Raw genomic sequence first — 24,203 nt, 5'->3', positions numbered from 1 at the left:
GAGTGCCAGCTCGTATGGGGGGAAAAGTACTGCCAACTTGAGTTGGGGACGGAGGGGAAGAAGAGTACTAGATCGAACTGGGTTGGAGGGGGAAGAGTGTCAGTATGAACTGGGAAAGTTGGAGGAGGAAAGAGAGAATTTGCATTTATATAGCACCTATCACAACCTCAGGACGTACCAAAGCCTTCATAGCTAATGAAGTGTAGTCACTGTTGTAATTTGGGCAAACATTGCAGCCACTTCGCACACAGCAAGATCCCCCAAACAGCAATGAGATAAATGAGCAGATCATCTGGTTTTGCGGTGTTGGCTGGGGATTAATGTTGGCCAGGATGTCAGGCGAATGCCTCTGCTCTTCTTTGAATAGTGCCACGGGATCTTTTACGTACACCTTAGAGGGCACACAGGGCCTCAGTTTAACATCTTATCCACAAGATGGCACCTCCGACAGTGCAGCGCTCCCTCGGTACTGCACTGGAGTGTCAGCCTAGATTTTGTGCTCAAGTCTCTGGAGCGGGACTTGAACCAACGACCTTCTGACTCGGAGGTGAGAGTGCTGCCCACTGAGCCAAGAGTGACACCTGAGGTAAGAGTGAAAGGGTGGGGAGTTGGATATTGTCCGTGATTTTACTTACCTCGGCGGGTCTGTGGCGGGTGATGTCGGTGGCGGGTCCCGACCCCGCTGCTGGCTCCATCCCGCTGTGTAACATGACTTTCCGTTGATTGGGCTTGTTAAGCCCGCCTAGCGCGTTTCCCGGGCCAATTAGAGGAAGCGGGTCTGATGACGTCATTTCATGACGCGTCATCAGCCGGTTTCCTTAAAGGGACCGTGTCCAAATTTATCTTGACATTTGTGCTGTCAGTGTTCTACTGCATTGAGGTGCTGAAAACACTGACAATGACTGCACAAAGGCACAGGGCTGCAACCAGGCTCTCCCATGACTCCCTCCATATGCTTATGGAGGGAGTCACAGCACACAGGGAGGACCTCTTCCCTTCCCATTGGCAGAAGAGACCTCCCCAGGAGATCAACACAGCCTGGTTGCACATTGCACAGGAGGGCACAAGCAGGGATGTGGTCAGGAGGACCTGGGTGCAGTGCTGCAAACCTTTCAATGATCTCAGTAGATCACGAAACATTACAAAGCCACACTCAACCTCATCCTGCTGTGCCTCTCATCACATCTCCATCATTCTGCCTTCCCTACCCGACTCCTGCACATCCTTACGCACACCAACTTACCTTGGCCCTCCACCCATCCTTCTCTATATTTTCACATCCCCATCTCACTAGCCACCCCTCACACTCACCCTCATCCTACTGCAATCATACCAACTAACAACACACAAGGGTAGGCACTTGGGTGTTTTATGCAATGCTCATGTAAAGTTTCTGTTAATGTGGTGTCAAACATTGAAACCTTATTTTCAACACGTTGGGGTCGATTTTATCTCCGGTGCGGGGAATTGGCAGGTTCCCCGAATTTAGTGATTCCCACACGATTCTAAATGGGTCTGAGATTGATGCAATTTTAACTCAATTGGCCAATTGATTTCCAACGTGTGGGAAGCCTTGGCAATTGAGTATTTCCAGACAGAAAGTCGCAGAATATGACGTCATCATTGCTGCTGCTTTTAAGGTCCACAGCAAGCCTTGCTTCCTCTGCAGGCTCCTAAACTTCACCATTAAGATGGCACAGGAGCCTGCAGGAGCAACGGCCAGCGGGAGGGCCAGATCTGCCCCCAAATTTGATGAGGCTTCACTCCAGGCATTACTGGATGGTGCTAGGGCCCACAGGGAGGTCCTGTTCCCTTCTTCAGGGAGGAAGAGGCCTCCCAGTCAGACCAAGGCTGTGTGGCTACAGGTGGCAGGTCAAGTCAACTGCTTGGGGCTCACACGAAGAACGTGGTTGCAGTGCAGGAAAAGATTCCATGACCTTCTTCACACTGGAAAAGTAAGTACTGTATGAAGTTTCCATCACCCTCAATCTGATCCCCATTGCCTTTCCTCACCAGCACTCAGCTTCAGCAATCTCTTCCTGCACATCCCACTCGACACTCACATCCATGCACCCTTACCCATTCCCTCTCTCTCTATGCTCACATTCACAGAACTATTCCACCATGCAGCCCTCACACTCCCCCTCACTCTGATGCTTTGAACACAACTGACTACACACAGGGAGGGCCCTTGGTCTTGCAACCTCACTCCATCTTTGTCTCCTTCTAAGTATCTATGCTATGCAATCTCTGCACTCACTCCACCTCCACTTGTCTCCCTCATTGCAGGAAAAGAGAGCTCACAACAGGAGAGAGCGAGCCAGGACAGGAGGAGGGCCGCCCTCATTAGCCCAGCTCACCCCTTGGGAGGAAGGCGTCCTGGAGATTGCCGGGGCTGACCGAGATGTGGATGTTGGGGAAGGACAGATAGGAGCAACCCCGCAAGCTGGTGACAGAATAGTTTTCCATCTCTCTCATTGGCATTGCATGAGTCGCTGATAATGATTCTGAAGCTACATCATATGGACTTATGATCATCTGCAAAATGCAATGTGCATGTAACCTTGGGATCACATCTCTAACTTTTTCCTTGACTCCCCCACAGGACCATCGAGAGCCCCCGTCCCCAGTGTGCAGGAGGAAGAGCCTGAGCAGCCAGACTCCTCAGAGGAATCTGCAACCTCTGAGGGCACAGCGTCAGCAGAAATAAGCACACCCAGCACCAGCGCAGACACTCACACCTCGGTGGGACCTTCGGGACATAGAGTAGAGTTGTCACCTGGTGTATCACAGCTCACAAGTGAGCATCAGCAGATTGTGGAGACACGGACAGCAGTGGAGAGTCTCGTCGGAGGGCGCAGGACTCTGCCAACTCGGCTCAGCTGCATGTCGACCCTCTGCCTCTGAGTCCATCCGTAAGATCAGAGGTGATGGAACTCCATGCACAGATGCAGGAGTCTCTGGCAGGTTTTGTCTCCAGGGTCGCTGCGAGTGTGGAGCGAATGGAGGAGTCCATAGCGAACATGAGCAGAGCCTTTGTGGAGTCAGTGGTGCATGAACGCATCAACACGGAAAGGATGGCTACCGACGTGCAAATGATTGCTGCCTCCATGGTAAGGCTGGCTACCATACAGGAGAGGATGGCTACGGTAGAGGAGAGGAGGGCTACGGCCATGGAGGAGGTTAGTCGCCAGGGTATGGAAAACATGGTAAGTATTCAGAATAGAATGACATCTCTTGAGGAGCGATGGGCATCTATTGAACAGAGAAACCAGACCTTCATGGAAGTCCTTCTGAGTAGGACTGCCATTGTAGATACGGGTCCCCATGACCCCCCTGATGTGCAGCAAGCTGCTCTCAAGCCACTTGCAGGCACTGAGGGGGACCTGACCCATGAGAGGGAGGTTGGTGGCAGACCTCAAGGAAGTGGGGGCTCCTCTCCAAGCGCTCACACTTCCATGCCACTGCAGAGCCCTCGGTCAGAGCCCCGCCGGAGTCCACACCCAACGGAGATAGAGGTCTCAACCCCTGCACAGCCACAGGAGCAGCAGACTGCTGGCGAGCCCTCACAGGCTCGCCACCCCAGAGGACGCCTGCCAAAGGTGTCGAGACAGGAGCAGCAGGAAAGTGAGCAAGGGGCCTCCACATCTGCTGAAGCCACAGGGGAAGCACTACGTAGGAGCACGTGTAGGAAAATAAAGCACAAATAGTCACTTGGGTGAAATGCTGTGTATTTTGTAAAAATGCCATCAGTTGTTTGTTTTTCATAAAAATTCTGATGGCAACTTCTGCAGTTGTGGCGCGTGTCATTTCGCGAATGGGGCTGGAGGTCCTCTAATGCCAAGAGGGGAAGGAAAAAAAGGCCTCCCATGCTTCTGGTAGATGCCTCAGTTGAGGAAGCGCTGAGTGAGGGTGGCGAGAGGGGTCTCGCAGGGCCCTAAAGACCAGTCCCGCCTGTTGCAGGCAGGACTGATTCGGGTCCATCAGACACACCTAGGTTAAAATGGCGGGAACCAGGCGGGGGGGGGTCCCGACCCCCCAGGTTTTGCGATTTTAACCCCCCACACGCCTAAAAGCCCGCCTGTCGGCTGCGTTAAAATCGAGCCCTTTGTGTTCTTGGACAGATTTGTGTGCACCTTTGGAAGTGGCTTAGTGAGTTGCAGTGAATGGTGAGACATAATTGTACCCCCAGCAATGGTGATGAGTGTGAAAGCAATGGCTCGGGTATTGTAGGGATGCTTTATGGTGTTGGTGTGGGGTGGTGCCAACCTGGCGCATCATATGGCAGCCAGGGTGTACAGCGTCAAGTGAAGTAAATCGGGCCATGGTGAGGCCATAATAACAACAGAGAATGCTGGAAAAACTCAGCAGGTCAGGCAACATCCGTGGAGAGAAATTTGAGTTGACGTTTCGGGTTGAAAACCTTCTTCAAAACTGGAAAGAAAATAAAAAGATCGAAGGCAAAGCTACGATCGAACAGAAGAAGAAAAGAGACAATAAAAGGTATGCGAAGCCAGATGAGATGGTAATGGGCCCGTGGAGACAAAAGGCAGCTGAGATTAGGTGTGAAGTGTACTGGCAGGTAAGAGACAGCTGCCAGGTGGGAGAGAGAAACAAAAGGAAAGGGGGCGGAGGGGGGAAAGGAAGACCCAAAACAAAGGGGTGGAAAAAATTTAAAGGAAAAAAGTAATAGGGGCCGAGGTTATGATCTGAAATTATTGAACTTGATATTGAGTCCGGAAGGCACCGATTAGGCACTTTGCAGCCTTCCGGACTCAATATCGAGTTCAATAATTTCAGATCATAACCTCGGCCCCTATTACTTTTTTCCTTTAAATTTTTTCCACCCCTTTGTTGGGCCCTTTTTTTCCTCCCCAACGCCACCCGCCCCCCCCCCCCCCCCCCCCCCCCGCTTTCCTTTTGTTTCTCTCTCTCTCACCTGGTAGCTGTCTCTTACCTGCCAGTACACTTCACACCTAATCTCAGCTGCCTTTTGTCTCCACGGGCCCATTACCATCTCCTCTGGCTTCGCATACCTTTTATTGTCTCTTTTCTTCTTTTGTTCGATCGTAGCTTTGCCTTCGATCTTTTTATTTTCTTTCCAGTTTTGAAGAAGGTTTTCACCCCGAAACGTCAACTCAAATTTCTTTCCACGGATGTTGCCTGACCTGCTGAATTTTTCCAGCATTCTCTGTTGTTATTTTGGATTTCCAGCATCTGCAGTATTTTGCTATCGTACATGGTGAGGCCATCCCTGGCGTCCCGGGCAGCAATGTGCTCAGGTGCTGATGCACTCTGTCCTGTGCAGCATCAGTTGATTGCGGAGAAGGTTGGTGCTGCTGGTGTGCCTGGTGCTCATGTTGTTGGGGCTGATCATGGTGGGATTCTGAGGACCAAGGTGAGACAGTATAAAAGGCACCCATGTTGATGGAATAGATGGCAGGTGAAGTAAAGATGACCGAAGCATTCGGTCAATGGTGAGAGTTCTTCCAATGAGGTGAAAGTGGAAAGCCTGCAGAATGTGTGCTGGAAATGGAGTGAGAAAAAGCTTCTGCCTGAGGAAAGTGAATATCAGTCAGGTGGGAGCTTTTACTGTACATTTGAAACTGTCAAGTAATCAGCTGGAGCAATGGCCACTGAACTCACGCCTCAGCTTGACAGCCGTGGTCTGCACACAGTGGGGATCCCATGGTCATAAAGTTAAAGATGAAAGGTAAGTGAAAAAAGGCTATTAAGCATCTGGCAACTAGATGCTAATCATTTTAATAGGTCCCCTGCCACTGCCGGTTGGGTCTGCTCAGCGTTGACAGACCCGACATTGGGAAAGGCACGTGGGTGCGATTTGACAGCAGGTTCCCAAATTCTGGCCAGTGTCTTTGTGAACTGGAATGGGGGGAGTGGTTGAATTTGGGAGAGTAGCTGTTCAAGTATCTTTTGGGGAAGTGATGTCCTGGTTGGTCTGTTGAAAATCCCAATGTCACTTTGATTTTCCTTCTTTTTTGGATTAAAACTCCACCAATTGCAAAGTATAAAAGTGCTTAAAATGAACCAGAATGCATCATCTTTAAAATTCGCAATTTCCCAGGGGTGCATTTCCAAGACCCAGAAATGCAGCACCAATTTTGTTGCTTCAACATTTGAATTTCCCCGTCTGGATTTCATGTCCATAAAGAGAGAGTTTTATTTATATAGCGCCTTTCACGCCCTCAGGACGTCCCAAAGCGCTTTACAGCCAATTAAGTACTTTTTGAAGTGTAGTGACTGTTGTAATGTAGGAAACGCGGCAGCCAATTTTCACACAGCAAGCTCCCACAAACAGCAATGTGATAATGACCAGATAATCTGTTTTAATGATGTTGATTGAGGGATAAATGTTGGCCAGGACACTGGGGATAACTCCCCTGCTCTTCTTCAAAATAGTGCCATGGGATCTTTTACATCCACCTGAGAGAGCAGACGGGGCCTCAGTTTAACATCTCATCCGAAAGACGGCACCTCCGACAGTGCAGCGCTCCCTCGGTACTGCCCCTCCGACAGTGCGGCGCTCCCTCGGTACTGCCCCTCCGACGGTGCGGCGCTCCTTCGGTACTGCCCCTCCGACGGTGCGGCGCTCCTTCGGTACTGCCCCTCCGACGGTGCGGCGCTCCCTCGGTACTGCCCCTCCGACGGTGCGGCGCTCCCTCAGTACTGCCCCTCCGACGGTGCGGCGCTCCCTCAGCACTGCCCCTCCGACGGTGCGGCGCTCCCTCAGCACTGCCCCTCCGACGGTGCGGCGCTCCCTCAGCACTGCCCCTCCGACGGTGCGGCGCTCCCTCAGCACTGCCCCTCCGACGGTGCGGCGCTCCAACTGCTCCACCTAGTCAAACATCCTTTTTTCCCCATCTCCAATATTTTTACAACTAATAAATGAAAGTGTTCAAAGAAAATGAAAAAAAAACATTTTTTATGCCCCCCCCTATGATTTTTCATAGAATGGTTACAGCACAGAAGGAGGCCATTTGGCCCGTCGAGCCCGTGCCGCCTCTCTGCAAGAGCACTTCAGCTGGTCCCACTCCCCCGCCCTTTCCCCGTAGCCCTGCAATTTTTATTCCTTCAGGTACTTATCCAACTCCCTTTTGAAAGCCACAATTGAGTCTGCCTCCACCGCCCTTTCAGGCAGTGAATTCCAGATCCTAACCACTCGCTGCATAAAAAAGTATTTCCTCATGCTGCCTTTGGATCTTCTGCCAATCACCTTAAATCTGTGTCCTCTGGTTCTCGACCCTTCCGCCAATGGGAACAGTTTCTCTCTATCTACTATGTACAGACTCCTCATGATTTTGAACACCTCTATCAAATCTCCTCTCAACCTTTTCTGCTCTAAGGAGAACAACCCCAGCTTCTCCAGTCTATCCACGTAACTGAAGTCTCTCATCCCTGGAACCATTCTCGTAAATCTTTTCTGCACCCTCTCTAAGGCCTTCACATCCTTCCTAAAGTGCGGTGCCCAGAATTGGACACAATACTCCAGTGTTTTATAAAGGTTCATCATAACTTCCTTGCTTTTGTACTCTATGCCTCTATTTATGAAGCCCAGGATCCCATATGCTTTTTTAACTGCTTTCTCAACCTGCCCTGCCACCTTCAACGATTTGTGCACATATACCCCCAGGTCTCTCTGTTCATGCACCCTCTTTAGGATTGTACCCTTTAGTTTATATTGCCTCTCCTCGTCCTTCCTACCAAAATGTATCACTTAGCATTTTTCTGCATTAAATTTCATCTGCCACGTGTCTGCCCATTTCACTAGTCTGTCTGTCTTCTTGAAGTCTATCACTATCCTCCTCACTGTTCACTATACTTCCAAGTTTTGTGTCATCTGCAAGTTTTGAAATTGTGCCCTGTACACCCAAGTCCAAGTCATTAATATATATCAAGAAATGGTGTGGAGATGCCGGAGTTGGACTGGGGTGGACAAATGTAAGAAGTCACACAACACCAGGTTATAGTCCAACAGCTTTATTTGAAATCACAAGCTTTCGGAGCGCTGCTCCTTCTTCAGGTGAAGTGGAGAAATGCATAAAGACACAGCTTAAAAAGTCAGAGAACGGATGAACGGACACCGCGCAACAATCACCAGGCAGGAGTGTTCCCTCCCAGTCGGGGAACACTTCAGCAGTCAAGGACATTCAGCCTCCGATCTTCGGGTAAGCATTCTCCAAGGTGGCCTTCGAGACACACGACAACGCAAAATCGTCGAGCAGAAACTGATAGCCAAGTTCCGCACTCATGAGGACGGCCTCAACCGAGATCTTGGGTTCATGTCACGCTACATGTAACCCCACCTGATGCAGGGTCATCCAGACTCGAGTCGACATTGGCCTGTTCTCTCTACACAGATGCGGCCGGACCTGCTGTGATTTCCAGCCAAAAAAAATGTTTTTTGTCTTTTTTTGTTTTTCATACAGACCCCAGCATCTGCAATATTTGACCCCTTGTGACCCCACCTCATTGTTCTTTGATGTAATGTTTCCCTGACTGACCTGTTTGGACACCATTCACACCTTTGACTGCTGTGATTATCTCTCTGCCGAGGTGTGATAAATGGCAGTTGGAAAGGTTACCTGTAAACATCTGACATGATTCTCTGACTATATAAGCTGTGTCTTTATGCATTTCTCCACTTCACCTGAAGAAGGAGCAGCGCTCCGAAAGCTTGTGATTTCAAATAAAGCTGTTGGACTATAACCTGGTGTTGTGTGACTTCTTACATTTATATCAAGAAAAGCAGTGATCCTAGTACCGACCCCTGGGGAACACCACTGTATACCTTCCTCCAGTCCGATAAACAACCATTTACCACTACACTCTGTTTCCTGTCACTTAGCCAATTTCGTATCCATGCTGCCACTGTCCCCTTTATTCCATGGGCTTCAACTTTGCTGGCAAGCCTATTTGGCAATTTATCAAACGTCTTTTGGAAATCCATGTACACCACATCAACTGCATTGCTCTCATCAACCCTCTGTTACCTCATCAAAAAACTCAATCAAGTTAGTTAAACACGATTTGCCTTTAACAAATCTATGCTGGCTTTCCTTAATTAATCCACACTTGTCCAAGTGACTGTTAATTTTGTCCCAGATTATCATTTCTAAAAGCTTCCCCACTACCAAGGTTAAACTGACTGGCCTGTAGTTGCTGGGTTTATCCTTACACCCTTTTTTGAACAAGGGTGTAACATTTGCAATTCTCCAGTTCTCTGGCACCAGCCCCGTATCTAAGGAGGATTGGAAGATTTCCACCTTTACTTCCCTCAGCATCCTAGGATGCATCCCATCTGGTCCTGGTGACTTATCTACTTTAAGTAAAGACAGCCTTTCTAGTACCTCCTCTTGATCAATTTTTATCCCATCCAGTAACTCAACTACCTCCTCCTTCACTATGACTTTTGCAGCATCTTCTTCCTTGGTAAAGACAGATGCAAAATACTCATTTAGTACCTCAGCTATGCCCTCTGCCTCCATGCGTAGGTTTCCATTTTGGTCCCTAATCGGCCCCACCCCTCCTTTTACTACCCGTTTACTATTTAAATGCCTATGGAAGACTTTTGGAATCCCTTTTATGTTAGCTGCCAATCTATTCTCATACTCTCTCTTTGTCTCTCTTACTTCCTTTTTCACTTCCCCTCTGAACTTTCTATATTCAGCCTGGTTCTCATTTGTATTCTCAACCTGATATCTGTCATATGCCCCCTCTGCTTCATCTTACTCTCTATCTCTTTTGTCAACCAGGGAGCTTGGACTTTGGTTGCCCTACCTTTCCCCCTCGTGGAAATGTACGGCGACTGTACCTGAACCATCTCTTTAAAGGCAGCCCATTGTTCCACTACAGTTTTGCCTGCCAATCATTGATTCCAATTTACCCGGGACAGATCCGTTCTCAACCCACTGAAATTGGCCGCCTTCCAATTAAGTATTTTTACTCTAGATTGCTCCCTGTCCTTTTCCATAGCTAATCTAAAACCTTATGATACTATGATCACTGTTCCCTAAATGTTCCCTTACTGACACTTGCTCCACTTGACCCACCTCATTCCCCAGAACCAGAGCCAGCAATGAAAGCAGTGTCCAGAAGATGTATCTTTAATTCCTTCAATAATACCGCACCATAAAGCACTGCCTTCAGGAGAGGAGCGAAAAGGGACAATGTTGGGGGTGGGTGGGACTGAAATAAATAAAATAATGTTCCTATCATCGTACCTCAAGACTGAGTTTAACCAAAAAATAGAGCCACGTTAATTCTAAGAATCTGAATCAAGATTCCGCTTCCCCTTCTGCCGTCCTTTTCCCCTTCCTCCTTCTCCTTCCAGCTGATTTCGACTTTTATTTTGGTTGCGGGAACCGTCATCTTTTCACCAAGCGGCATCCGTACACGTGCCAATTTAAAACCCCGCCTCCATACGTAACTGTGATTGGCTAAAATGTACAAACAATAATGATTTGCAAACATTTGATTGGATCGAATGCCTGTCAATCAGTCTAATAGCTGCGGCGGTGGGTTGTGGGAGCAGGTTTGGTTGTGAAGGCGCTGTAAGCTTCGCAACAGTGGCGTCTGTTGATGTTTTTATTTGTGTTTAGTGCGATGTGATCAATGTTAGGGGAAGCGCGGGTAGGTTTCATAGTACTGCGCAATGAGCGGCCCGCGGAACTAGAATTTAATAAGAAGTAACCGGAAAGAGCGCTTAAGAGATGCTGGCTGGGCCTGGCTGACATTTTACTTCGAACCCCCGCCTCAGCCAGACTGCGACTGAATATCATTGAAAGGACAGCCTGGCAAGGGCTGTTTGAGATTAGAAGCTTATTTTAAAAAAAATCAATGAAAAACGTCAGAGAAATTACAGCAAACTAATTAAATCAGCTATCGCGGAGGGGTCCTCCCTCCACCTGTACCAGTTCTATGTGATGTGTCAGAATGGCTGGCTGGAAGATTTAATAAAAAGAACACTGGGGATCAGTGAAAAGTTTCCCTTTGCTTGTCGTCCCATGTGAGCTGTACTAAGTTATCGTTTGTTGGGTCCTTTTGTTGGGTCCCCTTTCCTTTTCCCATGACATTTGCCTCTTAGCAAATGCACAAACTAGCTTGGTTTGCTGCACATATTATTTGTCCACCTTTGTCAGTGTTTAGTAGGTGGTTCACTCCTTCAGCATAATTGATATTCTACAGTACCCGTATGCACAGCCAACACTTGGCCTTGTTGCTATTGTGTCTCATTGTTTTATTTTGCCTTTTCTACCACATGCATCTTTTAAAATTCTCATCCTTGTTTTCAAAGCCCTCCAAGGCCGTGCCCCTTCCTACCTCCAATCTCCTCCAGCCCCACAACCCTCTGAAATATCTGCGCTCCTCTAATTCTGGCCTTTTGAGCATCATTGATTTTAATTGTTCTACTATTGGAGGCCGTGCCTCCAGCTGCCTAGGCCCTAAGCTCTGGAATTCCCTCCCTAAACCTCTCCTCTCTTTTAAGACACTCCTTAAAACCTACCTCTCTGATCTGCCCTAATATCTCCTTATGTGGCTCGGTGTCAAATTTTGTTTGCTAACGCTCCTGTGACGTGCCTTGGGACGTTTTACTGTGTTAAGGGTGCTATATAAATACAAGTTGCTGTTTGGTATCAATAATATAGCCAATCTGTTGAGGAACGCTGGAAAATGATTTTTTATATCATGTTGAGAATTGTGATCAACTGGGCTTATATGTTCCATCTTCCTAATGCTACACCATGAATTATCGGTTTCATTCTACATAAATACATCATAACGTTAGGAAGTCATGATTGCTTTGGATTCAAAGATGAGGAATGTTAAGGGGGTCCTGGATAAGTAGCTATTTCACTCAATTCATGATCTCCCTCCTTTCCTCGTCCTTAGAATTTGTCTTTGTTGGGAGGCCATTTTGATTTCCTGTTGTAAAGTTTTGTGTGACATTTGAAAATTTCAAGTGGAAAGGATTTCAGCTTCAGGGGGTTTCATATAATTTGCTTCCTTTTTGATTACTGCAATGCAGGGGAGTGGGCCATTGATGAAGATGTCAGTAACCTCATTTAAAACCGAGGGTATTGACAGGAACATTGGGCTGGCCGTGAGTTCTTGGTGTTTGTTTTAGTCGTGAGAAAGATCTTGGTAATAGGCATTTTATGAAAGAATGGGCAGCCCCTCCTGTATCAGTGTACTGTTTTCACCCCAGCCATCGTTATGTCCTGTCGTGAGACTTGAATTACAGGCAACTTTAAGTTGATCTCCCATCTGCTGCATCGAAGCAGACCAGAGACACTTCACTTTAGACCCTGTGCAGCTCTGTTCCCAGAGCTTTTCTTTTTCTGGAGCTACTTATTGCAGTGCTGTGTCTTGGCTTCAAAATAAAATATAAATTTAGCTCTCCTGATTTATCCAATGAGTAGCAAAGCCGTACAGACCGGGCAAGTCGGTATTGGTTAGTTTATCTCGAACAGTGCAGCAGAAGAGGTGCAACAATTTGCTTCAGTACTACTAGGTTAAAAAGGGGAAAATTGGTCCGGGTTCCCACTCCTGCTCGCTATCCAGTAGCGGCTGCTGGAAGTGTGGATGTCGGTTGAAGACAGTAGGCTGTGATGCCTCCTGGGGTTGAGTTGCTTGCCAGCATTTGCCAAATGCTTTGTGTTCACTTGGATCAGGAACCATCGGGTGCCCAGCAAGAGATCAATGGCTTTTGGAAGGGAACATTGTAGAATTTCTGTTTTCCTCTCGTATTGGAGCAACACCCCCATTAACCAGGGTATAAAAGTGTTTTATCCAAAATGGTTTAGATATGATTACTGTAATTAGAAATGGGCTGGAATTTGGAGCAATTTAAAAAAAAATATTCACCTCCCAACATTTTTGACGTTCTCTATTATTTTGTAGTTTTGATGTTTTTATAAATAACTGGAAGATTGGACTTTGGAAGTCAATGGTAAGTGTAAATCAAATGCTTCATGTGTTGTACAGTATTTAGTTTCATAATTGCCTTGACCAAATAACACCAAGCTTGGTAAAAATATTATTCCTCATACTTGTCAACTTATAATGAAAAGAAAATGATACGGGTAGATGGATTGTGATTAACTGATGATGTAAAATGTGACCCAAAAAAGTTGAGAGCTAGGCTTTGAAGTCGAGTGGAGTCGTAGATAGGCAAAGACCATGCTGGACATGTTGCAAAAGGCAGCTCCTTGCGGCACTCAAATGAAGTGGGCTGAATCCTGACGTACCATGTCCCTGAAGCGCTCTGCCTGTTATCTTATGTAATACACTACTGGAGTTTGGAAGGGGCTTTGTGGTTTTATTCGAATTTCAGCTCGAGTATTTTTCATGGTGAACGACAGACTCCCAGATTCTACTTTGTAATTTGTGCATTGATACTGAGTTTTGTTTCACTGCACATTGCAGTGCAACAACCACTTGTGTCCATGCAAGAGACTTTTTAAAGTAGAAAAAGTCTCCAGGCACTTGGCAGAGGTGCAAGTGGAATAGCATACCCTCTGTACGGTGTATAATGCAGTAACAGAATCTCCTAGCTATGGAATTTGGGGGACAGGATATTGTCAGTTGAAAAAACTGGGTGTGATTTTTTTCTTGCATATCCTGGTTAACATGGGACTAAATAACTGCCAGCTGGATTGGAATTTCTTTCTTTCCTATGCTTTTTTTTCATCCCTAGAATAAACCATGAATTTTGATGGTCTTGATTCTGGCCTTGGGGAATACTCATCGTCCCTGCACCCTGGCATTGACCCTTCCCTGGACACTTCGATTGAGCATTCACTGGACCCAAGGCTTGACCCGAACTTGCTGCAGAATGTGGAACTGGAAGCAGATGGTGTCCCGCTGGATGGCATGTCGGTCTCAGTCCCTGAATCTGTGCATCTTGTGGAGGGAATGTATTCAGAGCTGCACACAGTTGTCGCAGAGGTTGGAGTCCCTGTAACTGCGTCACATTTTGACCTTCAAGATGAATTACTCTGGGTGGGAAATCATGGGGTAAGTACAGTCCATTAATCTGCTCCTCCAACCAAGTAAGTTAGTGGCTCTCCGCTCTAGTATGGAGGCCTTGGTGTGCACTGGTGGATAAGGGATTGGCATGTTGTATTTGTATACCTTACAAGTCTCTCGATCTAGCTGGGACGATCCAGGACCACCTGATGATGATTCCCAGCACACCAATGTTGCAAATTTACCAACCTACATTGCTCTGCCTGGAGTAACATAGTTAGATGGTTTGGGAATGGGGAGCAGGCGAAGAATGATTGGATGACTTGTAAAGTGTGCGTGTATAATTCAAAAGATGGAATTTGAAATTAAGTTGTTCTGTTTAATACACATAAGATACACAGACCTAGATATTGAAGGAGTGCTCTATTATTTATCAACGGTTTGGAGCCTGGAATTTCCTTTTTAACTAAATGATTTATGCAGTTGAATATAAACCAACAGCACTGACCACTTCCCAAATATCAGATAGCATTCTGTCTGCCTTTGTCACTAAGAATGTGTTTGAATCCGCATAAATGTGTTGATGGTCGATGTGGGAATGGAAGCCACTTGTTTCCAGGGTTCTGCAATGCTGATGCAATAATGGCTGCTAGGAGATCACTCAAAGCTGTTTTTCCTTCACTTCCTTACTTATCGAGGAAATCCCACTCGGCTGCTCCCCACAGCAGCTTGGGTGAAACATAGAAACATAGAAGATAGGAGCAGGAGTCGGCCATTCGGCCCCTCTAGCCTGCTCCGCCATTCAATGAGATCATGGCTGATCATCCAAATTCAGTACCCTGTCCCTGCTTTCTCCCCATATCCCTTGATCCCTTTAGCCTTAAGAAATATATCTAACTCCTTCTTGAATATATTTAATGAATTGGCCTCCACTGCCTTCTGTGGTAGAGAATTCCACAGGTTCACCACTCTCTGGGTGAAGAAATTCCTCCTCATTTCTGTCCTAAATGGCTTACCCCTTATCCTTAGACTATGACCCCTGGTTCTGGACTCCCCCCGCCATCGGGAACATCCTTCCTGCATCTAGTCTGTCTAGTCCTGTTAGAATTTTATAAGTTTCAATGAGATCCCCTCATTCTTCTAAACTCCAGTGAGCATAAGCCTAATCGACCCAATCTCTCCTCATACGTCATTCCTGCCATCCCAGGTATCAGTCTGGTGAATCTTCGCTGCACTCCCTCCATGGCAAGAACATCCTTCCACAGATAAGGTGATCAAAACTGCACACAATACTCAAGATGTGGTCTCACCAAGGCCCTGCACAACTGCAGCAAGACATCCTTGTTCCTGTACTCGAACCCTCTCGCTACGAAGGCCAACATACCATTTGCCGCCTTAACCGCCTGCTGCACCTGCATGCTTACCTTCAGCGACTGGTGCACAAGGACACCCAGGTCTCGTTGCGCTGCCCCTTCTCCCAATCTATTGCCGTTCAGATAATAATCTGCCTTCCTGTTTTTGCCACCAAAGTGGATAACCTCGCATTTATCCACATTATACTGCATCTGCTATGCTTCTGCCCAATCACCCAACCTGTCCAAATCATACTGAAGTTTCTCGGCATCCTCCTCACAGCACACACGCCCACCCAGCTTTGTGTCGTCTGCAAACTTGGAGATATTACATCTAGTTCCCTTGTCTAGATTATTTATGTATATTGTGAATAGCTGGGGTCCTAGGACGATCCCTGCGGTACCCCACTAGTCACTGCCTGCCACTCGGAAAAAGAGCCGTTTATTCCAACTCTTTGCTTCCTGTCTGCCAACCAGTTCTCTATCCAAGTCAGTACCTTGCCCCCAATCCCATGTGCCTTAACTTTACACGCTAATCTCTTATGTGGGACCTTATCGAAAGCCTTCTGAAAGTCCAAATACACCACATCCACTGGTTCTCCCTTATCTATTCTACCAGTTACAGTATATCCTCAAAAAATTCCAGTAGATTAGTCAAGCACGATTTACCTTTTGTAAATCCATGTTGACTTTGTCCGATCCGTTTTCCAAGTGCTCTGCTATTACATCTTTTATAATGGACTCTAGCATTTTCCCCACTACCGATGTCAGGCTTACCGGTCTATAATTCCCCGTTTTCTCTCTACCACCTTTTTTGAATAGTGGGGTAACATTAGCTACCCTCCAATCCATGGGAACTGTTCCAGAGTCTATTGAGTTCTGGAAGATGACCAGCAATGCATCTACTATTTCTAGGGCCACTTCCTTAAGTACCCTAGGATGTAATTATCAGGCCTTCAATCCCGTCAATTTCCCTAACACCATTTCCCTACAAATACTGATTTCTTTCAGTTCCTCCCTCTCATTAGACCCTATGTTCCCCGACATCTCTGGGAGGTTATTTGTGTCCTCCTTTGTGAAGACAGAACCAAAGTATGTAGTTAATTGGTCAGCCATTTCTTTGTTCCCCATTATAAATTCCCCTGATTCTGACTGCAAGGGACCTACGCTTGATTTCACCAATCTTTTTCTCTTCACATATCTATAAAAGCTTTTACAGTCAGTTTTTATGTTCCCTGCAAACTTACACTCATAATCTATTTTCCCCCTCTTAATTAATCCCTTTGTCCTCCTTTGCTGAATCCTAAACTGCTCCCAATCCTCAGGTATACTGCTTTTTCTGGCCATGGTGAGATGGGAAAGTTATCAGCTCTGCTCGGGCGACTGTAGGTACAAACCCATCTACTGTCAGTCGGCACAGCGACATCCCACATAATATGGTCTTGTGTGCACATGTCACTTTCTCACTTGTTTTTACTGTTGAAATTAAGATTCGAAATAAATGTTTGAAAAGTCGTTCTTAATACATTTTCTCAATCAGTTCATATTGGTGGATAAGTCTTTAAAACTGTTTCATAGATTTGTTTGAGGATCTTGCTTTTTTTTTTAAGTGTTGAGTTCACTTGTGATGTGGAATTGTGAGGTGTTAACTTAATCACAGTAAATCTGAGGGGTGACACTGCATGTGGCGAAAAGAACCTCCCAATCGATTTGTAATCATTTTTATTATTGAGAAACTTAAAACTTGTATAAGTATCTGAAATAGAATTCTAAATCCTATTGAATTGTCACTAGTAAAACAAAACCTAGTATTTTCTGCTGAATAGTTGATTTATTTTTGCTACTGCTATGTAATACATTGGGAATATCAGAGATTGCTTCGGGAGAGGGGCGAGCTCTTTACCTTCAGAGCAGCGCTACTAAATTTGTCTTTGAAATTTCTCTGTCTAGGGCCATGCAACAACCTCCTTTGGTCCCACTATGGAGCGATACTCATCCTTTCAAGTTACCGCTACCGATGACATACGTCACATACAAAGCATAGAAAGCGGAGTCCTCTTTTTAAATAAGAATAACCTTGATGCGCTATCAATTCTAATAAGAGGCTGGAGCTGAGTTCAGAACGACAGGCTTTTATTAACTACTGAATTGCACTTCAGACAGATCAGGACTATGCCTCTAGTGGACGATCGAATGCCAGGAGCTGCCATGCGGCCGTCCTTATACTCGGTAGCCGGGGGCGGAGTCAGCTGAGGCATAGTCAGGCATAACAGTGAAACAAGAGTGAACGACAACAACAACAACAACAAGTGAACACAGTGAACTACAGTGGTTTACCACAAACCTCAAGTGCTTTACTCGAGGAGGATTCATAATGTTTGATTATGTGTAAGTTTTTTAAGTTTAGACTGCTGAAGTTTTAAAGGAAAACTATTAAAAGCAGGTGAACAGCTGAGTTGAAGGAGGGAAAGAATATTGGAGTTGCTAAGTTTACAGACCTGCAGTTTTATTCTTCCCCCCACCCCCCCCCTTCACCCCTCTTTGTAAAGGTGTTAACTGGGATACGTTTCCACAATGCTGACAGTCCTGCTGTAGCTCATTTGTGCGAGCTTCGACTGCTGCTTTGCCTGGTGTCGCCATCTGGTTAGCTGTGCATATACTGACGTCCGGTGAGAGCCAGGTTGGACTTGGCTGTAAGGTTCCCCCCCCCCCCCCCCCCAAGCAATTGAATAGCCTGCCATTGGTCACTATCCAAGCTAACATGAGGAATGACCACTTAGGCAAGGTCCCAGAGGGCTGTTGGCATTGTGGAATTGTACTCCAGAATGAGCCGGCGCCTTCAGGAAGAAAGAGAAAATTGGAAGAAAAAAAAAGAATCTTAGATGTGCTGGTCTGTATTGTTTAATTGCTACATGCGACCATGTTTGATTAGGCTGTTGAGGGAGCCAATCATTTTATAGGATTCCGTGCAATTTATATGCTTAAAAGTTTGAGTCATCGTAAAAAGTTACTTTTAGATAACCCTTAGACTGCTCGATCTATCTCTCTCGATCTCTCTCTCTCTCGATCTCTCTCTCGATCTCTCTCTCGATCTCTCTCTCTCTCTCGATCGATCTCTATCTCTCTCGATCTCTCTTTCTCGATCTCTCTCTTTCTCGATCTTTCGATCTCTCTCTCGATCTCTCTTTCTCGATCTCTCTCTCTCGATCTCTCTCTCTCGATCTCGATCTCTCTATATATATTCCAAAGGACAATGACATAAATGTGCTGGTGCTACGTTTTTTAACAGCTCTTTCTGTCAAATGGACATTCGACATCACTTGAACCTGCAGTGTTTGTGAGTTGTTAGGTTCAGGCTTACATGCTTCCTCAGCAGGACGGGCCCTGGGGACGTCAGCCAGTGTGGTAGTGAGGTACCGGATGTGGACCTCCGGGGGAAAAACGAACATTCGCTCATGGGGGGTGGCGTTGGTGGCCGTACACAGCAGTGACCGGATGGAGTGTAGCGCATCAGGTAGGACATCCTGCCAACGGGAGGTCGGAAGGCCCCTAGATTTTAAGGCTAGGAGGCCCGCCTTCCAGACTGTCGCGTTCTCTCTTTCAACCTGTCCGTTCCCCCGGGGGTTGTAGCTGGTGGTCCGGCTTGAGGCAATACCTCTCATGAGCAGGTACTGACGGAGTTCGTCGCTCATGAAGGACGAGCCCCGGTCGCTATGGATATAGCTGGGAAAACCGAACAGAGCAAAGAGATTGTGCAGGCATTTAATGACCGTAGCGGTGGTCGTGTCCGGGCAGGGGATGGCGAAAGGGAAACGGGAGTACTCATCAACTATGTTGAGGAAGTACACATTACGGTCAGAGGAGGGGAGGGGCCCTTTAAAGTCGACACTCAGGCGCTCAAAAGGGCGGGTGGCCTTGATCAGGTTTGCTCTGTCAGGCGTATAGAAGCGCGGCTTGCACTCTGCACAGACTGGGCAGCTCCTGGTCATGGTCCTGACCTCCTCGATGGAGTAAGGCAGTTTGCGGCCTTTAATGAAATGGAAGAACCTGGTGACCCCCGGGTGGCAGAGGTCGTTGTGGAGGCCCCGTAGTCTATCGATCTGCGCGGTGGCGCATGTGCCTCGCGATAGAGCATCTGAGGGTTCGTTGAGTTTCCCGGGCCGGTACAAGATGTCGTAATTGTAGGTGGAAAGTTCAATTCTCCACCTCAAAATCTTGTCATTTTTGATTTTGCCCCTCTGCTTGTTGTTGAACATGAAAGCGACTGAACGTTGGTCAGTAAGCAGGGTAAATCTGTAGTGTCCGTGTGCAGATAAAGACACTGAAGACAGGAGTTGGTTCATAGGTATTTACTAAGCAAGTCTGGGGGGGGTTTCTAAAGGATATACACAACACACAGGCTTATATAGCCCAAGTGGCAATTACCGGCATTACGCACACCTGGGGCTCTTAAAGGCACATACACCATAATTGCTCTTAAAAGGCACATACACCACAATTCCTCCCCTTCTAGCTAACTAGTACATCATATTTTAAGTAATTATTAATTACATGTTATATGCAAAATAATATACATTGCTGTATTAATTAATTATAAGTTAGTCTCTCAGGAGGCTTCCTGACTCGGTCCGGATAACGCCTCGGGGGTGTAGTAGTTTCTGGTGGTGTAGTAGGTTCTTCTGGCAAGGCTGATTCGGCTTGAAGGCCAGTGTCGGGTTCATCGGGCTCCAGTATCACCGGATCGGAGGTAGATATGGGTATCTCTACTTCATCGTTAGATGTATAGAGTGGTGGTGTAGGTTGTCCCTTTTCGGATGACTTGATGATTTGGTCAGCATGGCGCCTTATTATGCTGTCTCCGATGTCCACGGTATACATCAGTGGTCCTAATCGTGTGCAGATAGTTCCAGGCTGCCATTTCTCGGTACGGTAGTCCCGGGCCAAAACCGGTTGGCCTATCTGGAAGGCCCTAGTTGGCCTTTCATTCATGCCCTGAAACTGCCGGTTCTCCACGTCCCTTCGGATGTTGGGCTTGACCAAATCCAGCCGGCATCTTAGGTTTCTATTGTAGAACATCATGGCGGGAGTTTGGTTAGTAACCATATGCGTTGCATTCCTATATGCAAATAAGAAGTTATCCACCTTGTGCTGAAGTTTTATGTCTTCCTTGATGGCCTTCTTGAAGGTCTGGACAAACCTTTCAGCCAATCCATTGGTGGCGGGATGGTATGGGGCGGACGTGTAGTGCTTTACCCCATTGTTCTTTAAGAACTTTCTGAATTCTTCGGACATAAATTGCGGTCCATTATCAGAACATATCTGCTCCGGCAGCCCATTCCTGGCAAATATGGTCCTTAATACTGTGATGGTTTTTTCCGTGGTGGTGGAGGACATCTTTATTACCTCCGGCCACTTGGAGTGTGCATCAACTGCGATTAAGAACATTGAGTCCATAAATGGACCAGCAAAGTCGATGTGCACCCTTTGCCAGGGAGATGAGGGCCACTCCCATGGATGTAGAGGGGCCTGTGGCGGAGCATTTTGGACCTTCTGGCATCCTAGGCAGCTCTTGGTCATGTCTTCGATGTCTCCATCGATACCTGGCCACCATACAAATGCCCTAGCTAGGTTCTTCATTTTCACTCCACCCAGATGCCCCTCGTGAAGCTCCTTTAGCACTTTATCCTGGAGTTTGGGTGGAATCACCACTCTGGATCCACACATCACGGTTCCTCGGCACACTGACAGCTGTTCTCTTCTTTGCGAGAATGCTGGCAACAGTGGTTCGCCATGTGCTGGCCATCCCTTCACTGTTAAATCGTAGACCCGTGAGAGAGTAGGGTCATTTCTTGTCTCCCTTTCAATGGCAGAATTTGTCACCGGTAGACATTCCACTATGGTAGAGTGGAATATCTCTACTGGGTCTACTGTAGGTGCCTCTTCTATCGTTGGCAACGGTAGGCGTGATAAACCGTCAGCATTCCCATGCTGTTTTGACCCTTTGTATTCAATGTTGTATTGGTGTGCCCCTAGAAAAAGGGACCACCTCTGTAGTCTTTGTGCCGTCATAATGGGAACACCTTTTTTAGGGTTGAATATGGAGATGAGGGGTTGACGGTCAGTCAGCAAGGTAAATTTTTGTCCGTGTAGGTAATGGTTGAATTTCTTCACTCCCCATACCAGGCTGAGTGCTTCCCTGTCTATCTGGGCATAGTTACGCTCAGCTGAGTTCAATGAGCGTGACGCAAAAGCTATCGGCCGTTCCGAGCCATCAGGGAATCTATGGGACAATACCGCTCCTATGCCGTAAGGGGATGCATCGCACGCCAGTCTGATTGGTAGTGATGGGTTGTAATGAGCCAAAATTTTCTCGGATGTGATTAAGTCTTTACATTTATGGAAGGCACGTTTACAGTCTTCGTTCCATTTCCAAATCACTCCTGTCTGTAGAAGATCATTAAGAGGGTGTAGAATAGTTGATAAGTTCGGTAAAAATTTATGATAGTAATTTATTAATCCCAGGAATGACCTTAATTGTGAAACATTTTCAGGTGCTGGGGCTTTTATAACTGCTTCAATTTTTTCAGGTGACTTATGCAACCCTTCCTTATTAATTATGTGGCCACAATATGATATCTGATTTTGGAAAAATTCGCACTTGGGGCGATTTGCTCGTAGGCCCCGTTCTTTCAGCCTAGTGAGCACCTGCTCCAAATTGGCAAGGTGCTCGTTGTCGTTGTCTCCTGTTATAAGGATGTCGTCTAGGTAGCATTGAGTCCCCGGAATCCCTTGCAGGACTTGCTCCATAGCTCTTTGCCAGATAGCTGGAGCTGATGCTATTCCAAAAACCAGTCGATTGTACTGGTACAGGCCTTTGTGTGTGTTTATTGTGAGATACTTTTTAGAGGTCTCCTCAACCTCCATCTGTAGATATGCCTGTGCCAAGTCAATTTTTGTGAAACGTTTCCCTCCGGATAGTGAGGCGAAAATATCTTCTATCCTCGGAAGAGGATACTGTACCGTGTGAAGGACCGGGTTTACAGTCACCTTAAAGTCCCCACAGATGCGAATTTTTTTCTGTTCCTCAGAGTTATTTTTCAATGTTTTTTTCATGACTGGAACGATGGGTGTTGCCCATTCGCTCCAATCTATTTTGGATAATACGCCTGCCTTTTCCAAATTCTTCAGCTCTGCCTCGACTGCCGGACGTATTGCGTATGGCACCGGTCTTGCCTTAAAAATTTTTGGAATTGCTGTATCTTCCACTTTTATTGAGGCGGTGATGCCTTTCAAGGTTCCTAGTTTCTCTTGAAACACTTCTTTGGCGTTGGCCAAGATGTCTTTTAATCGTTCAGGTATGATGTCATCATTGTTTTTTTCCTTACTGGTTACCGTCAGTGCCTGAATGGAGTGCCAGTCTAAACGTATCTTCCTTATCCATTCACGTCCCAACAACGGTGGACCACCATCTTGTAGAATGTATAAATACAACTTTTGTATTTCTTTGCCGTTGTATACCACAGGCACCCTTATTTTTCCTTTGGGGTAGACTTTCTGCCCCGTATATGTTTTTAAGATAATGGATGTGTCTTTTAGAGGTATATGCGAAAATAGCCTCTCGTAATCTCGTCGATTTATTACGGTTAGAGCTGATCCTGTATCTAGCTCCATTTTAACTGGGGACCCTGCTATTGTGAGGGTAACCCAAATGGTTTGGTAATCCTCTTTGGCAAGTACATTATGTAATTTGAGACAGCTTAGTCTCTTGTTTCCGGAGTCGCTATCGCTATTCTGGTCTTCGGAGCTACTGTCCGCCATCATTTGTACCTTCCTGTACTTTTCTTTATTGATTCTTTGTTTTCTGTCAGTGGATTTATTTTGTCCAGATTGGCATACCTGTGCAATGTGTCCAATCTTACCACATTGCCTGCATGCTTTGCCCTTGAACCAGCAGTCCCTCTGGTTATGGGTGGATCTGCCGCAGCGATAACATCTTCCGAACTCCTGTGTCATTTTATGGGTGCCGAAGTCCTGTGTCTCTTGTATCTCTGCAGCTCCTTTTGCTGCTGCTTCGTATGATACAGCCATACTGAAAGCTTTGTCCAATGTTAAATCTTTTTCAGAAAGCAGTCTTTTTTGTGTTCCTTCACTTAAGAGACCGCAAACAAATTTGTCTCGAAGATAATCCGATAGTCCTGCTCCGAATTGGCAGTACTTTGATAGCTTTCTTAATTCGGTTAGGTAATCAGCGTTACTTTCATTATTGTGTTGATTTCTCTTGAAGAACTTGAATCGTTCCGCTATCAGCAGCGGTGTTGGGTTTAAATGCTCCTGCAGGGTATCAACAATTTCTTTAAAAGTCTTGTCCTTTGGTTTGGCTGGAGTGATTAAATTTCGTAACAGCCCGTATGTCTTCGCGCCCATTAAGTTCAGAAGTACTGAAGCTTTTTTTTCATCTGTTATTCCATTTGCAGTGCAATAAACCTCTATTCTTTCCACGTATGTGGTCCAATCTTCTATTTCGCCATCAAAAGCCTCAATATTACCAGATTTAGGCATTTCAGAAAAGATATGGCGCTTCCCGCGCTTTTATTTTCTCTCTGTAGCAACGATATGGCGCTTCCCCGCCGCTGCTACCGATAACAACGCTGTTTATTCACTGTTGGAGACTCGTTCCCGACGGAGGTCTAAACGCTGACCTGCTTGCCGCACCGGCCGCCTCTCGAGTGCACCCTCCCAGTCCGTTATTGCTTGCCTCCAATTTCGCTGCCTGTCTCAGCTGTAGAGCCCGCCGCTGGAGCTCCAGCCTGACGCCCAGGAAGGATTAGCGCAGTACCTGTCATCAGCTTGGCCAGCTGGTGA

At 46.6% G+C, this 24,203-nt stretch overlaps 1 protein-coding gene and 1 long non-coding RNA gene across 7 annotated transcripts in view; one reads left to right on the top strand and one right to left on the bottom strand.

Annotated features, from left to right (window-relative positions):
- The window catches only part of LOC147097111 (uncharacterized), a 272,785-nt gene that overhangs the window by 48,279 nt on the left and 200,303 nt on the right, over window positions 1-24,203 (bottom strand). The gene's annotated exons all lie outside the window — the stretch shown is intronic.
- On the top strand, window positions 8,717-18,198 carry LOC147097116 (uncharacterized). 3 transcript variants are annotated; one of them, XR_015074489.1, is made up of 3 exons: window positions 8,725-11,026; window positions 12,922-14,037; window positions 17,292-18,198. It is a non-coding gene; the product is annotated as an uncharacterized LOC147097116 (long non-coding RNA). The 3 variants fall into 3 exon arrangements; XR_015074488.1 differs by having other exon boundaries at window positions 8,740-12,970; window positions 13,718-14,037; XR_015074487.1 differs by having other exon boundaries at window positions 8,717-14,037.

This window comes from Somniosus microcephalus, chromosome 33, assembly GCF_052327205.1.
Source record: "Somniosus microcephalus isolate GS21.2 chromosome 33, FLI_Smic_1.0, whole genome shotgun sequence".
NCBI classification, from domain to species: domain Eukaryota; kingdom Metazoa; phylum Chordata; class Chondrichthyes; order Squaliformes; family Somniosidae; genus Somniosus; species Somniosus microcephalus.
The sequence above is the reverse complement of the archived record's forward strand: the minus strand, read 5'-3'. Positions and strand labels throughout refer to the sequence as shown.